A 17,441-nucleotide genomic window follows, 5' to 3' on the forward strand; every position below is an offset into this window, starting at 1 on the left:
ATTCTACGCTCACACAGTATATTATTATTTGAAACCCTTGAATGTGACACCCAAATTACTTTATGAAGCAAAATAAATGGGGGATTTGAAATCCCCCAAATCCATGGTGCCAAACTACCCCTAATTTAATAGAGCCACCTATCTGCTGGACACGTGTCATGGTGATTTGTGATTTGTAAATCAAGTCCGCTCATCTGCATGGCCCTGCCATGGATGATTTATGTCTCAATAGTCTATTCTATTAAAAATCCAGTCCGCCTTATCTGCGACTTGTGGAAAACAACAATAATTAAAATCAATTAATGATTTTTGGATATATCTTGAGATTAACAGTAGAAAAATAAAAAGAATGAAATGATATTCCATAAGTTAATTTTAAAGCTTAAACCATCAGGTACTCCAGGTTTTGTGTGGAGAGATGATTTAACCATACTTCATATCATCTCTTCGAAAAGATATATGGGCATGCAATCTTACATGTGTAAAAGTATTTCCTCAAATACTGCCACGTGTATACAAATGTCATGACAGGTCACATCAAATCATGTATGACTGAGTCTCGTTGTTCTGTGGCTTGCTTACAATTAGCCTGGTATGTTTAAACGTGGGCCATGATTATTTTTTTTCTCTCCCAAAAATAGATTAAAAAACAACAAATTTTCTAGCGACATATCTTTTTTAAGATGGCGGCGGATGATCACGTGTTTTGTGTGAAAACATGCATATAGTGTGAGTCGTACATATGAAAAGAAAAAGGTACTTCGATATTTCAATACATTTAGATGGATAATATGCAAAATTTTCTAAATCAAAAATTTACATACACAGCAACATTTTAAATAATTTGGTTAAGTAGATGGGCAGATTCTTATCTTGCGTGAGTCACTTTATCAGTAGGGGTGCACATGGTTTAGTTCGGTCCAAATGCTGGGGTGAAATTGGAATCAAACCTTTCCAATAGTTTTTAGAAAATTAGAATGGGAACAGGAATGTTTGCACCCTAAAACTAAATTGGAACTGGACTATGAAAAACGGATTCTATTCAGTTTAATTCTATAGTCTAGTCTTTTTATGAAACAACCCAATTGCTTGGTTATATATATATATATATATATATATATATATATATATATAAGCCAACTCAAGCTCTTCTATTAAAAATTTTTACAAAATGTAATCTTGTCATGGTTTGTTTTTATAACCCTTTTGTAGTTCCAAATTAATTTGGTTGCAATATTTATTTATTTTGTGATCCATTTGATGAATGGTATAATTTTTTTGTGTTTTTAAAAAATAAAATTTAAATATTTATTGACCAAGGGGTCGGTTCTAGGTTCCTCTCTAAGGTTTGGTTCATGGTCCGGTTCAATTTTATAGAACTCCAAAGAACTGAACTGATCTGACTGATTCTTTGATTTTTGAAACTAGTGCACTCTAGAACTGTACCAAATTGTGCGGTCTGATTGTTTCTGGTCCGATTTACCAATTCTACGGTCCTATGTGCACCCTTATCAACCAGTGAGGGATCTAAATTGTCTACAAGACTAGTTTTATGCCGTTGCACAAAGCATCCAGCTCTATAAAGCCACCATGTTTTATATGAATCCAATCCGTCCGTCTTGTGAAAATATGTAGGCACAAAAATTCAACCTGTTTTAAAAAATCTGATAAGCCATGTAGTATAATTACTCCTATAAGCTTTTAACTCCAGACAATGTGTCCTGTATTATGTCTGGATGAGATTGATTTTTGTAATTTCACTTTATAAATATTCCAGTGAGTTAAACCTAATTAATGAGCTTGGGGAAAGATACACGCCTTCACCACCCAAAAATCTATAGTTGGCATATCATCCCACTGATCCCTGTAGTATTGCTCACGTAAGATATGGATCTCATTGATTTTTTTTTTCATATTTTCTTAGATTCGTGGATAAAACCTTATGGACCGAGTGGATTTCACAAAAAAACGACATGGTGAACCCCACAGCCTTGGTGTGTTTTTGCGTGTGTTACAGAGGATCTTGGTCCATGAATGGGTTCGCATGTCAGTGAATGGGCAGAACCTGACCACGTCCAGCAGTCTGATGCATTGAATGAATGCTTCCAAAGAATGATACATTGAAGGATGTGGCGTCGAGTCTTTTCTTTGGTGGTTTGTTCAACGGCTCTGCTCAGCTCAGCTGTCGATAACCACTAGTTTCGAGCGGTTACAATTTCGTGATATTCTCCGGGGTGAGGAGTTGCCCCAGTTTGTTCGGTTCAGTTACCTCCAATCCAGACCAACCTAATGGTGGGTCCTACCGTGGATAGAACATCTCATGGGAGTGGATTGGGTGTTACACGGGTAACGCTTTGTGGGTGTTAACTTTACTGTGGGGCCCATCTTGATGATATATTGTATATCCACGCCGTGCATATGTTTCTCCAGTCTGTTTTAGGACGTGGTACCAAAAGTTAAGCAGATCCAAATCTCAGGTGGACCACACCACAAGAAACAGTGGTGATGGTGTACCTAATAGTTAAAAATTCCAAAGGGCCCATCCTAAGGTTTTCATAATGTTTATTTGCCATCCAACCTGTTGATAATATCAAGAAGCTATGGATGAAGGGAAAATACAAATATCAGCTTGAAAACTTTTGTGGCCTACAAAAATGTTTTTAGTGGTCATTTATCACCTTTTCTAGTAGTGTGGTCCACTTGAGATTTTTATTTTCTTAAGTTTTGGAATAGGATTTTAAAATGATATGTAAAAACAGATGGACGACATCGATATATGAAAAACACATTAAGATGGGCTCCACACGATTAATGTAACACCCACTAACTAGTAATCCGGGTAACAGCTATATCGCTCCTATATCTCCTGGAGCTTGATTGGACTGGCTTGGCCCTATATATAGGGTACGTCGAATTTTCGAGCTGCCCTGTGCAACTGGCTAGCCTGCAAATGTGTTATTCTAATCGTAATATTTAGAAAGGTAACTGTTGATGCAGAAATTTGGTTCACCCTTATCGAGCTCCAAACAACACCCTTACCGAGCTCCAAACACTCATGCCGAATCCTGTAAACCTGTATAGGAGGAAAGCAAAGGAAACCTTGGCTAGAGCAGGGGACCCTCCGATGCCAAAGTTAGGCTAGGAATCTGGGTCTAAGTAGCGTTGATGGGTTTTGGGTGAGAGATTTTGCACACCTATTTCTGTAGAACAATCCCTTATTTATACATATGGATTGGAGCTAATGTGGCCGTCATTCTCGGCACGATCTCTGCCATTACGCGGGAGCTGAGTAACTGAAGACGTTGACAGTTACTCTGAGATTGTGCACCGTATGTTGCTCCTTACGTGCGTTACTGGAGTTAGTTCTTGGGCGTGATTGTAGGTCACGTCTCATTTGAGCCGATCCTATAGTCTGAATCTTGCCTAAAACGGTCTAAGCCTACAAATAGGTCGAGTTCACTTACTCGCAGACAGGGATCTGGTCGAAGTCGACGATAGAGTTGACGTTTAATGACTTATTCTATGTTCCAGACTGTGAAAGCTCTATAAAAGAACTTGACAGTCAGGCACTATCTCAACTGATAGTATGGACTTACACAGGGTAGACGAGCTGAGCACAACTATCGTTGAGTAGGCTCGGATCACGTTAGGTCGGCTATAGACAGGTATATTCTGGTCATTCCCAATTGATTTGGTTTGGATTGTTTGAGCCCATATATCGCCATGGGTCAGACCTTTGTAGCTTCACTATCTTGCTCAATGAATTATTCAACACGGCCGCTCGTTTGTCTAAGCAAACCTGAAATGAAGCTTAGTTGAGAGTGCCTTTCATATTTTACTCCTGGGTCAGAGACACTGACATTGCTATGACTTCGCTAAACTATACACAACAAGCAGGGCCATTTTTCCTATAACAATAACCATTCATCGATGACATCCACTCTTTCTATTTGCAAAGCTCCACAATCAATGATATGGCTAAAAAAATCTTTTTATTTTTCAATGGGGTATATTATTATCTATAATTTGCATATATCAACTAGAAATTTTCATTATTATTTACTTATGGCTGGCACAAGTTATGAAAATTTGATGAAATATAAAAGTATTTGCACCAATAAAGAATAAATAATATAGTTATCTAATTTTTGCTATAAAATTTTTCATAAATATAATGGAAGTAGAGTTGGGCATGGGACAACTCAACTCGTCTAACTCGTTTAGATCTGACTTGATCTGAATCGAGTGGGTGAGTCGATCTGAATTGGGTTGACATTGTCTAATTTGAACTCAAACCGAGTCGATTTTGAGTCACCCAATAACTTGACTCGATCCGAAACTTGACTCGTACATATATATTAAAAAAAACTCATATATGATGTTTCAGATTTGAGATGTTGTGTAGATGATAGAGAGGTTACAATTCTGACAAGTGAATCTAAGCTTTTGAGTGGTGATTTCAGTCCATGAATACCTGTTGCACTTGACTCGAGTTGGTGCCGACTTGACCCGACTTGATACTTGTGACTGGGTCGGACTTGGTTTGGATCAATCCATGCCAGACCCGGACTCGGATCAGGTCAAGCATGCTGGACTCATACTGAGTCAATTCAAGTTTGGGTCAAGCCTATTTCAAAACCAAATCGAGTCAGGTCAAGCCTAATTCAGTTTGACTCGACTCAGTAGCCAACTCTAAATGGAAGTGCCTTGTGAGAGGTGAAATTACCATAATACAATCGTACACTTATTTCCTTCAAAACAATAATAAAGTGAAGAATTAACAAGCCCACATTATATTTTTATGATATCCAACCTGTCCAAAGGATGTACTCTATCATGATGTTAAAAAAATTTTATTTTTTTATTTAATAACTGTTAGATCTTAAGAAATAAGATACATCACTTAAAAGCATCAAAATACACATGCAACCCATCCAGTGATTAGATGCGAAAGGTGGTTCTGTCTAATATGACTATCATGGTTGGATGCTTCTTGTCTGATAGGTTAAATATCATATACCTACTATTTGGGCTTTGAAAATTTCTAACTTTATTAATTTAAAAGAAAAAAAACTATAAAGGCATATGACAACGATTTTTAAATAAAAATACACTATTATTTTTAAATCCTTATTCTGTAGGGTTATTTATAAATAATTATTAATGCAGTAATACATGAAATCCCATTCTTCTAGTTACCAAGAAGCGATAAATTAAAATCCCACTCATGGTTGAAGGAGCTGAGCCGAGCCGAGCGGAGCGGAGTAAGCCAGTTGCATCCGTGACGGCACGGTCACGCATGTCATCCTTGAGGTCATCCCCAGTCATTGCCAACTCAGCGCTAATGAAGCAACCTAATTTAAAAAGAAAACGGACGCGGATTGCTTCCTACTCCGCCCACCGTGATGTAAGTACCATCCAGAAAATGAGGCAGGTGCATGGCTTGAGTGGACCACAAGGTGGGGATTGAACGTCCACCGTTAAAAACTTCTTGAGAGTTGAAAAAGTTTTGGATCAAGATGATATTTGTGTTTTCATTTCATATGCGTCTACGTGGCCTTATGAATAGGTTGGATGGTAAAAAAATGTCACGGTGGCCTTTAAAAAAGTTTCAATGGTGAGAGTCATTATCACTGCAGCTTCCTTTGGTGTGGTCCATTGGAACTGTGGACCTACGTCATATTTACAATCATACCTTAAAATGATATGAGAAAAGAGATGAACGGTTTGGCTAAAACACTTACATCACAGTGGGCCTCACGGAGCCCTAGGCAGGGTAAGACGCAATCCACGTCCAAAGAAAACAGCATTGTTCTCATTAAAATTTACGAGTTAACCTTTTAAGTTGACAATAACTCTATGAAGATTGTCTCTATCCCAAGCGGTGACATGGTAAAGATGCGTTCCACTGTCCAAGTATAATGATAAAGAGTTAATCGGGACCATTCATATATTTTTATTTTCCTTACATGTCACGTGATTAATTTTTATACACTAGGGAGCAATTCTATAATTACATTTCTTTTACTAAATTTCATCGACTAAATATTTTAAAAGTCACCATATATATAAATTTTGTTCTAATCTTAGAAATTGACCATTGGTGATAGCTTCCACTGATTCTATAGTCCAGATTGACAGTTTACCAGGGCGCCTTCTATGAAATCGGATTGCGTACCGAGTTACTCTGGTGCACTTTTATCATACTGAGTAAACTCAGTTGGGCACACTGTCAATATATTTAGTTTATCCACACTGTCCATCCATTTTTCATGATAAATTTAGCAGTTGATCCTAAAATTGAAGCAAATCCAAAGCTCAAGTGGACCATGTCACAGGAAACGGTGTAGAATAATGATTTCCACCGTTGAAACTTTCCTAGGGCCCACAATAATTTTTATTTGTCACCCAACATGTTCATAAGATCACAAAGACACCAAAGAAGAGAAACAACAAACATCAGCTTCATCCAAAACTTCTATAGCTTCCAAGAAATTTTCAATGGTAGAAGTTTAATCACACTGTTTTCTGTTGTGTGATCCCATTGATATTTTGATGTGCTTAAATTTTGGTGTCAATCCATAAAATTATCTATTTATTACATGGGTGATCGGAGTGGATAAAATAAATAAATAAGGGCGTGTTTGGACAGGCACGCTGCGTTGGAGTAGCCTGTATTAGGCTGGATAGGGTACTCCAATCCCACGTCGTCAGAGTAGCCGCCTGTTTGGACGGGCAATGGATTCGAGCTTGGAAAGAAAATCCGCTGGATTGGGGCAGATTTCGTCACTGGATTGAAAGGGTTATCGCCCATACGGCGCAATCCCATGAGATTCGACGCTGTATTTCTCTATTTTCATTCTCTCTGTCTTCCTCCTTTCATCTTCGGGGTTTCATGGGCTGGGATTTGGCGGGAGGGTTAGGAAGAGATGGTGGCGAGAGATGATGAGGTATGGTGTGAAAATGGGTTTATAAGAAGCCGTATCAGGTCGCCATGTTTCATCCTTTCCGTTCATACATTTTTACCGATCATTTTATGGCTTGATCCTAGAAATGAGAGGTATATACATTTTTGCTGGACCACACCACATAAAAATATAATGATTGGACATGCATCATTAAAGTCCTCGGAAGGCCCACTGGACTGTTCATTTGACGTCCAATAGGTTGATTAGGTCCTACAGCCCCAGATGAATGGGGAAAAAAAAATGAGCTTGATCAAAAACTATCTACAGATCAAATTGTATTTTAACGGTCGACGCTCTCTCAAAACTGCTTCCTGTAATCTGGTCCATTTAAAATTGGGATATAGGAATATTTGACTTCACACCATCTTAAAATGATCTGTTAAATTAGATGGACGGCATGGATGGGACATGTACATCATGGTGGGTCCCACGGAGCAGCGACCACCAGCCAAAGGCTACTGTCAGGTGGAGTACCCAATCCGTAAACCCAGTACATTAGGGTATGTTTGGCGGGAGACGGTTTTATAATCGTCCTTTGCACCTGACTTATCAGGTGTTGTAGTTGAATCCAATCGGTGGCTTACAATCCCACGCCTGTCCAAACACACATGCACTCAACCCAGTCCCATCCAGGCCGCCCATCCAAATAGGCCATGGGTTGGACGCTGGATACAGCAATCCAGTGGGATTGCTTATAATCCATTGGCACTGCATTGGAAGGCGTGCAATCCACCCAAATGCAACCCAATCCCATCCAGCGTGCCAGTCCAAACACGCCCTAAAGGTAAAGCCCACAAAGTTCACTCCGGATTGGAGCAATCTCATAGGATTGGCAGCAATCCCCTGACATCACCATCCTTATCTTGAAATCCACCCAATTCCTCCTAATCCCACCTATTTTACCTGACACATGTTTGGGTGGACGGATGGGAAGAGATTGGCCAGGCGTAATCTCGGAATTGGCCAGGCGGGCCAAACATACTCGGTGGTAGATTCCCTGGATATATCGATCCTATGGGATTGCAGCAATCTACTGGCGCAGCCATCATTACCTGCCATCCACCCTAATACAATCTAATTCCATGGGATGGGCCCGTCCAAACACGCCCTAAGGGTGCCGAGTTACTCAGTACGCAATCCGCTTCCGCTTTCTGTACAGACGCCTCTTCTCTTATCGGATCGGCTACTCCCCCTGCCACCGGCCAATCACTGGTGGTCGGTGCTCTGTGGGCTCTACCATGATATATGTGTTTCATCCATGCCATCCATATATTTTTCTAGATCATTTATGATATGAGACCAAAAATTAGGTATATATCATTCTCAAGTAGATCACATTACAGGAAACAGTGTTGAATGAACATTGACCATTAAAAACTCTTTGGGGGTCATAAAAGTTTTGGATCAAACTGATATTTGTTTTTTACCTTCATCTGGGTTTGTATGACCTAATCAACAGACTGGATGTTGAATAAACAGTATAGTGGGCCTTAGGGGGATTTTAATGGAGGATATCCAATCATTATTGTTTTCCTGGTGTGGTCTAACTGAGATTTTTATCCCTCTAATATTTTAGATCAAGCTTAAAATTATATGTAGAAATGGATTAACCGCATGGATGAAATACATACATCATGGTGGGCCCAAAGATCACCGAACACCATCCACGGGACTGGTGGCAGGTGGAGTAGCCAATCCGTTTCCCCGCTTTCGCTGCAGCAAATGTCTCCACGAACCGCAGTAATGCACTCTCGAGCGAGTACACTCGCGGAAATCTCCTTTCACACATGAAAAGTTGCAAATTGTGTGACAGATCCAGTCCGCTCATAAGTTGGTTTCCACCGCGTTGATTTTTTTAATCAAGAAATAAGGAAGATTTATGACTCATCTGGTCCACATGTGATCGCAAAAATTAAACCAATTTTTTCTCTCAACCGCTGGTCAGTTTTGTAAGGATGGGTCCCAAAATATTATAAAATCCATTTTATGTTTAAAAACAGTTGGGCCCACCTGTTGAGTGGCTTGGATCACTCATATGTGGAAAGCGAGTGACATAAACGTCCCCTGTGAACTGGATGCGCTGGGCGACTCAGCATTTATACGTTGTGAGTCCGCGACAAATGTGGATATGCCACCGCACCATCAATCTCATCCGAGCAGATTCTTGGCACCAAAACGAAAGCTAGAAGAAATTAAACAACGGTCCACATTCAGGTCCCAATTTGGACGGTTGGAGTCGTCCGAAGGGTGTTACTTTCAGGTACGGCATCACCTCGTCCGGTGCTCGCCAGATCGCCAGACCACCAGCTTGATCCAAATCTTTTATGGCCCCCAAAAAGTTTTTAACGGTTGCCGTTCATTCAACACTGTTTCCTGTAATGTGGTACACTTGAGATTGGGATATAACTCATTTTTGGTCTCATATACTAAAATGATCTATAAAAATATATGGACGGCATGGATGAAACACATACATCATGGTGAGGCCCACAGAGCACCAACCATCAGCCATTGGCTGGTGGCAGGGGAGTAGCCAATCCGTTTCCTGTCAGGAGTCACGAGTGTCTCGCAGCATATAGATAAGTGTGCCGCGGTGGGCCCCACCATGTCCAAAATCACGCTGACCATTAAATATTCAAAGTATGCAAAGCGCACCACCCAAGGCTTGTACGTTACATCTTCGGTTTCTAGTTTGCACTCGTGGAGCGAAGTGGGGCCCACATGAATGTGTAACCTTTATCCGACCGTTCATCTGTTGGTTACCACACGTTGGAAATCAGACTTCATGGACAATCCTCACCCTTTTTAGGACTGTTGCACGTGGTCCGTGGACAGCTAATTCGATTTTTCTTTTAACCGTCCATTTGTATTCTCAAAAGTCATACATCATGTGGCTAATATCATCCATCAAGCGAGAGTTTCTTGGTACGGATCCGTCCATGGAATGACGTGAACGGTTTGGATCACATCCAAATATTCTGCATGTGCTAGATTAAATATGGATATCTAATCTAATGATGGAAAACTGACAAACACAGATGAGTTTGGTGGTGGGCCCTTATGGAATAATCTGATGGCTACCCTTCCACTTCAGATTGGAATGCCAGGTTGGAGAATATGCCTCTAATTTATAAATTGTAAACCCTACAGGAGCTTTTGTAGAAGGCAAAGAAAGGCGGTTTTTTGGAACAGTTGTAGACAGATCTGGATCGTCCATCTCATGGGACACTTAAAAAAGCCATCAAGCGGATGATCCGAATTACCCATAAGTTGGCCTTCTTTTCCACAGCCATCCATTTCCTACGCCATGGATCAGACGGCCAGGATTACATGAAGTGCTAAAATCGATTCTCTGGATTCATGCACTATCCATGATGGACCTGATAAATAGGTCTCGATTTGTTGATTGGGCCTACTTTTAAAGACCGTTCACTTTATGGCCCTAATATATGGACGGTTAGATTGGTCTCCAATGGTGTATTTTTTTATGGTTGCTCATGAAATGGCTGATGTGCCTAGTGGATGGTCCAGATCTTCCAATTGGACTGTTCAGATTCTCTGATGAAACTAGGAGCACTGTACGTAATTATAGTGCTCGAAGTGCACCAGATCATTCTCTGCCTTATGATGCCGAGATTCGGCCCCGGCATGAGGCACGTGACGTTCCCCTCTTGATAGGGGCGAATGTCATATACTTGCTAGTGGACAAAAGCGGATATATTTATTTTTTAAAGCAAAATTGCCTCGTTCTGATTAATTAATTCAATGTGCGATAGAAAACTCAGTCAAGCCATTGGAAATTGCGAGGAATGATCCGAGATTCGATGGTGGATTTCCCGAGGAAGTCAAAGTGGGGCCCACTTGTTGGTGTTGGGTCTTCATTCAATGGTGGTGATGTTATGTAACATCTTGAATTTTCACTGTTTTGGATTTTCAAAAATTCTTGATTTTTTTTAATTATATAATTAACTTATATTGTCACTTACTGACCATTAACACTCAATGTTAGTTTACGCACTAGTGGAACCAGTAAAGAACCGCACAAGTCCGATTAATCAACCGTAGGAAGTCAACAAATCCGTTCGATCACTTGAACACCAAGTTTAGCCTCATGATTTACTCACATAGGGCCTAAATCTAACTGACCCATCACTATCTCAATACCTAATTCATTCCAGAAATGCCCCGATTTTTTGAACAAGCTCTAGACCGCTCGTTGGCGGGCCACTAGTTCTAAAACTATAGAATAATGTCCATTTTATTGGGCTTGACATCCATCGCGGGAGTCGGACATGGGTACTGTCCAGAACCGCTCAACTTGAGTCAAAGGACGAGTGCATGAGAAGTGCAAATACCCTAAAGGTAGAAGCTGAAACTTAAGTGAATTGGGTTGTCCACTCTTAGGCAAAGTTGAGAATTTTGGACCGTCGGTTTATGACCAAACTTCACACGTGGAGTAAGAATTTTCCCTGCTTATATTCGTATACCCGTGGCCTCGATCGACCATCGGTGACCGTTGAACAGACTTCTCATCATATCTGTCAACCGGCACATCCAAATAGCTGGCTGAACATGTCCATACGTAGATCATCATTAGGGTTAACTATCCTACGGTGTATATCAATATGTATACCCCATAGTGGGCCCTAGAGGCTAGAAAAACTATCCCATAGGGCTAGTATAGTAAAAATCCAACACTTGGAGCCATTTGCACCAAATCTGGCATTATAAAAGAGGCTTCTTTGGGGCACCCCTCTCCCCATACGAATTTGCCCTATTAGGAAAAGGGAAAAGGGAGAAGAGAAAAAGAAAGAAGTGAGGAAGAAGAGAATGAAGGATGGTGTTGTTAGTGGAGGAGCCCAAGGAAACTTAGAACTTTGGCAATCTTCTTCCTTTCTCCCACATCCACACTCCAAGCTCGATTCCCAACCGATTAGGGAGGTAAGCGCCCATCTTTTTGTAATCCTTTGTGTTGAGGGTGAATTCGTATGAGATTCTAATATGCAAGTACATTGTCTTAGGATTCCAGCCGATCGACTCTGAGTTCGGCGCTCCTAGGTCATTTTCCAAGCTTCAAACGATTCATAGGTGCAGACTATTATTCTTAAGTCGCCTCGCACCAATTTTAGTATGAGTTTAATGATTTTGCTTGCTTGGATGATGCATTTGGAGAATCTAGACAAACCTAGGGAAGACCTTACCCTTGATCCTATCGATTCACATGGAATGGTTATGGAATGTTGTTGCCTTTTGTATGATTGGGTTTAAATTGATGATTGCATGTACTTGTCCTGTTTGGTTCTCATATGATGTTGCCTCATAGCATGTATGATCCATTAACTCTTGTGTAATTTGGTTCTATTAGGTATAGGAAGTGCCTAACTTCCTCACTAGCCCACACAAAACACATGCACTCTTGTTTCATGATATTAGTGGCTTTGCTTGATAGGAAAATCTTAATTGTACATTGAGAAAATATGAAACATGATATTGTTTTATGCTAGATGATAACCCTGCTAGTTGGCATGCTATAGATTACCATCAAATCCTTGGGTTGGTCAGGAATATGAGGAGAGTGAAGGTGGTTCCGTTGGTAGGACTGTCCTGAGGTTAAACCCATAGATTTGGGCGGGTGCGTGTGGTGACAGTAGTTAGGCTACATGGGTCGCTCGTACCCGATGTCGTCTGTCCCGCACTCCCCTAAACTCGTGCGATCTATCCTACTTACTGACTAACCTTTTTCGTTAACCCTGTTTACTCATATATGTATGGAACCTAGAACACCCTTCAACCATTGTAGCCCATTGCTAGCTATTTGGAGCCGATCTACCTACTCATGAGCCGGGCATGGTGGAATGGAACACTGTGTTCGACCTGTCGGCCTACGCTGGGGTGACGAGCTTTCCCGTAGTGATCGCGAGCGATCCCAATTCTCAGCACTCCCCATGTGCTTGAAGTCGGGGATGGAGAACCCGACAGGATCAAGGATCGCGGTACCCTGGCCTCGTACGTTGAGAGGTCTTGGCATCGCAACTAGTTAAGGGCATTAATACGTGGGGTATATCAGTTTCCCTAACCTGCTGGATGAATGAAACTAATTAAGAACTCGGCTAACACTACATTGCATCGCACTAGTTAGGTTGGTGACTCGGCAGTTGAGGTCGCGATGAGGGAGTGTTGTTCATACGCGATCGTTAGATGGAGTCGCTTGAGGGAGCGTTATAGCGAGGGCATGCATCATATCATCTATCATGCATACGCATTAATAAGATTAGTTAGGTGTTTATGAATGATTGTCTTTCATTAAACGCATAATATAATTGATGCTTGTTATAACTTAAGACTAATAGCACCCATTGAGTTGATCACTCACTCCCACTCTGGGACGGTGTTTTAAAACACCAACCAGACTCTCCCGTAGATGCAGGTAATGCAGATCATGAGGAGCCTGACGGCGAGAGTCTTGACGAGGAGGATGAGCTGTCTTACTTCCAGTTGATGGGCGGTTCTCCATCGGCCTAGCAGACGGATTTTTGGATTGTTGGGTGTTGGTCTCAACATATTATTCTTTTTAGACATGTGATTCTTTTTGGTGATTTTGTTGGGCAACGCCTTGTGCGACCCATCTATATTCTTTTGGACCTGTACATATTGATCTCTTTTCATTTCAGCAGACTAGTTGCGATCGTGCTTCATGTTCAAGTAATTCCATATTGCACATTACCCTGATTAAACATGAATTAGTAAAAAGATTGGATAAAAGTGATACTGGGGAACTTAGGAGTCGAGCGTGTGCACGACCTCCAAATTTCAAGGTGTTACGTGTTCACAAAGACCGAGAGGAGGCCACCAAGTCTGTTGAATTCGGCCTATTACCAGGTGTAACCTACCCTGCATTTTCCGTGGTACGAAAGTCAAGCCAGTTTGGTCATCAGGTGCTTCCAAGGTAGGCCCAGACTCTTTGGATCTTGGACTCGTAGGGTGTTGGTCGGTGTGGAAGGCAGATCCAAATATCAGGTGGACCACACAAAAAGAACCAGCATTAAAAACTACCTTGGGCCCATTGTAATGTTTATTTGCCATCTAGTCCGTTGATTAGGCCAAACACAAATATCAGCTTGATCCAAAACTTTTTGTGCACACAAGAAGTTTTTAATGGTAGACGCTTAATCACCACTATTTCTTATGATGTGATTTACCAAATATTGAATCGGACTCATTTTTGGTTCATCCTTTAAAATGATCTGACAAAATGGATGGATGAGATGAATAAAACATATATGTTAAGTGGGGCCCATAGAACTTTTCCATCACCAACCACCAGTTGGGTACTTGAGTGGTCACTAATGAATAATAGTAAGGTCATGTGGGTCCATGGGATGTGCGTGACATCACCCCTACCAGCAGTCGCATAACCTGGTGTTAGGACCTGAGCCCAAAAATCACCTACGGTGGGCAACACAATATAGGGGAAAATGGGGATGGGGACACCGTGTTGCTCGCTATAAGAATCTTGTTGGGCTCTTATCCAACTCATTCATCAAGTAAGCCCCTCGAGGATGAAGAAGACAACATTACATACCATCCTATCTCAAACTTGGTCCGCCACCTCTGGTGAATCAAAAACTCATTTGACACCTTTTGTAATTAGAATTCAATTTAAAATCACACCAAAATTAAAGTAAATTGGAATCCTTATTTGTATTTGGCAGCCTATGATCAAAGCATACTGGAGTCTAAAAATTGTGCTTGGGAGCATAGATTTGAAATGTATAGAAAATCTGCATTACATTTTTGCAACCTGAATTCGATTAGTCACCTCGATACATTTGCTGTAAGTGTGTGTGTGTGTGTGTGTGTGTGTGTGTGTGTGTGTATATACCTGCGCACCTACGCACGTGCGCACCTTTGTACATGTGCCATGGGTGTCTAATCTGAACGGTCCATGTGATGCGGAATCCCATAAAACCTAAGGTGAAAAATTTTCACCCTGATCTAATATTCTAGTGGGCCATAGAAAAGAGAAATGTAAATCAAGGGAGGAAACTGTTTTCATTTTAGATATATAGGGTTTCAGAGGTGCCGCTTCACATAACGGTATATCCACATATGTATATGGGTTCTCGAAAAAGTTCGTATGTAGTATAATTTCCATGTATATATATATATATATATATATATATATATATATATATATATGAAGTAATGGTCTCCTTCGTGCTGTACCGTAGGTGACCTTTTATCGCACCTTTTCCCCACCGGTCATGCAGCTTGTGTGTATTTGAGGTGGGCTTCATTGTAATGTGCCTATGAAATTCACTCCCTCTATTAAGTCAGTGATAGTAATTAAGTCGTGGGGCACAAAAATATGATGGTTTGTGGTTTAGGTGCGCCCCACCAAGTGAAACAGAATAGATAGTGGGTGTCCTCCGCACTATTTTTTCTTATGTAGTATACTAGAATTATGGATGTGGTTGATGTTTAATTTGTATGCCTAAAATAGCGTCATGCCCCTTATGGTTGGAGTGGATTTTATAAACACATCAAGGAGGGCCCACCTCCAGTCGTCCCTGTATTGGTGGAGCCGCAGGCAGATTCCACGTTGAAACGGTCATTAGCCACCTTGTTTTTGATCAGGTGCTGGCAGGCCCAACAATTAAGTATGTATTTAATCTAAGCTATCCATCCATTTTTTCGAACTCAATTTATGAAATGGGCTAAAAAATGAGCCAGATCCAAATCTCAGGTGGACCACACCATAAGAAAACAGTGGATTGAACTTCCACTTGCCAAGGTCCACTATAATTTTTATTTTCCATCGTACTTATTGGTTAGGTCATACAAGGCTTGGATTAAGAAAAACAAATATATCAATTTCTTCCAAAACTTTGGTGGCCTCAAAAAAAGTTTTAATGGTGGGGCATCCCTATACTTTTCATGTGGCATGGTCCACCTGATATTTGAATCTTGCTCATTTATGGGATCATGCTATACAATGAGCTTGTAAAATGGAATGGATGACTTAGATTAAATAAATACATTATTGTTGGGCCAGGAGCACTGACCAACAACCAGGTGGCTACCCAAAGTCTCAACCTACAACAACAACATCCCAACGGGCCACATGAGCAGACAGTGCTTGGATGCCCACCATCCAAACTTTTTCACTTGGTGTGGCCAGCTTACATCACATATGGGCATTATGATTGGTCTCCATGAATTAATTTCTACAAGGCATCCAATGGTTGAAGTTGATTTTACATAAACATCATGGTGGCCTTGTAAAAATTCAAAGGCAGGTGCCCTCCTCTCCCACCGTTTCCCTTTTTGTGGCCCACTCAACTCACAAATCTACAAAAATTTTGTGATTTGTGGCTTAATTTCTATCTAAAACTTTATGGATGATGTGGATTTAATGGACGTATCACGGTAATGCCCACCTCAAACACACTAGACAAGTTGCATGACCGGTGGGGAAAAGGGAAGCTAGTGAGTAACTCACTACGCTTAGCGTACTGAGTAATTTCTGTGGTGTCCACCATGATTTATGTATTTTATCCGCTCTATCCATCAATTTTACCAGATAATTTTAGAGCTTGAGACAAAAAATGAAGCATATAAAATGTTCAAATGGACCACACCATAGGAAACAATTGAATTGAATGTTTATTGTTGAAATTTTCTTAGGGGCTACAAAATTTTTAGATCAAGCTTATATTTGCGTTTCCCCTTCATCCATGTCTATATGATCTTATGAACAGGTTGAATGACAAATAAACATTACTATGGGGCCTAGCAAGGTTTTAATGGTGGAAATCATTATCCTCACTATTCACCGTGGTATGATCCACTTGATATTTGGATATACTTAAATTTTGGGCTCACCCCCTTAAATTAGATGGAAAAACAGATGGACGATGTTGATAGACCACATACATACTGTAACGTTTCGGATTTTTGCCAACTTGGAGTTAGACGTCCTTGGGCAATGGGTCTATCATAACACCTTATCGACTTCTCAAAACTCAATCCCAAAGTTTCAAATCCCCTTTTTAACCTATTTTCTTCAAAAATCTCACCTTTCACCACCTTATTCTTCAAATTTTTCTAATTACTTTTATATTAGACACAAATCCTAAAGCTCAAAGGATGAATAACTATAATTAAATTAAAATTTACTATAAATAGTAAATATATAAATAAAATGGGCTTTTGACCATTAACCTTATGGAATCTCATAAAATAAATAGGTTGTTTGGATAAATCAGCTTCTCCTATCCCAAAATCATATATTGCACGTCGAATAACTCATTCCGGTTTGCGAAATACAACTGTTTCAAAAAAATTAGGTGGCAAGCACCACAAAGGGGCGCGGCGCTATCGCCCGAGTGGCGGGGCGCCGCCCGGCTCTCTAGTAGACCACGGTGCCACCGCCCGGTCGGTGGTGCGCCGCCGGTGCACCAAAATTCGGTA

Source organism: Magnolia sinica, chromosome 19 (assembly GCF_029962835.1).
Source record: "Magnolia sinica isolate HGM2019 chromosome 19, MsV1, whole genome shotgun sequence".
NCBI lineage: Eukaryota > Viridiplantae > Streptophyta > Magnoliopsida > Magnoliales > Magnoliaceae > Magnolia > Magnolia sinica.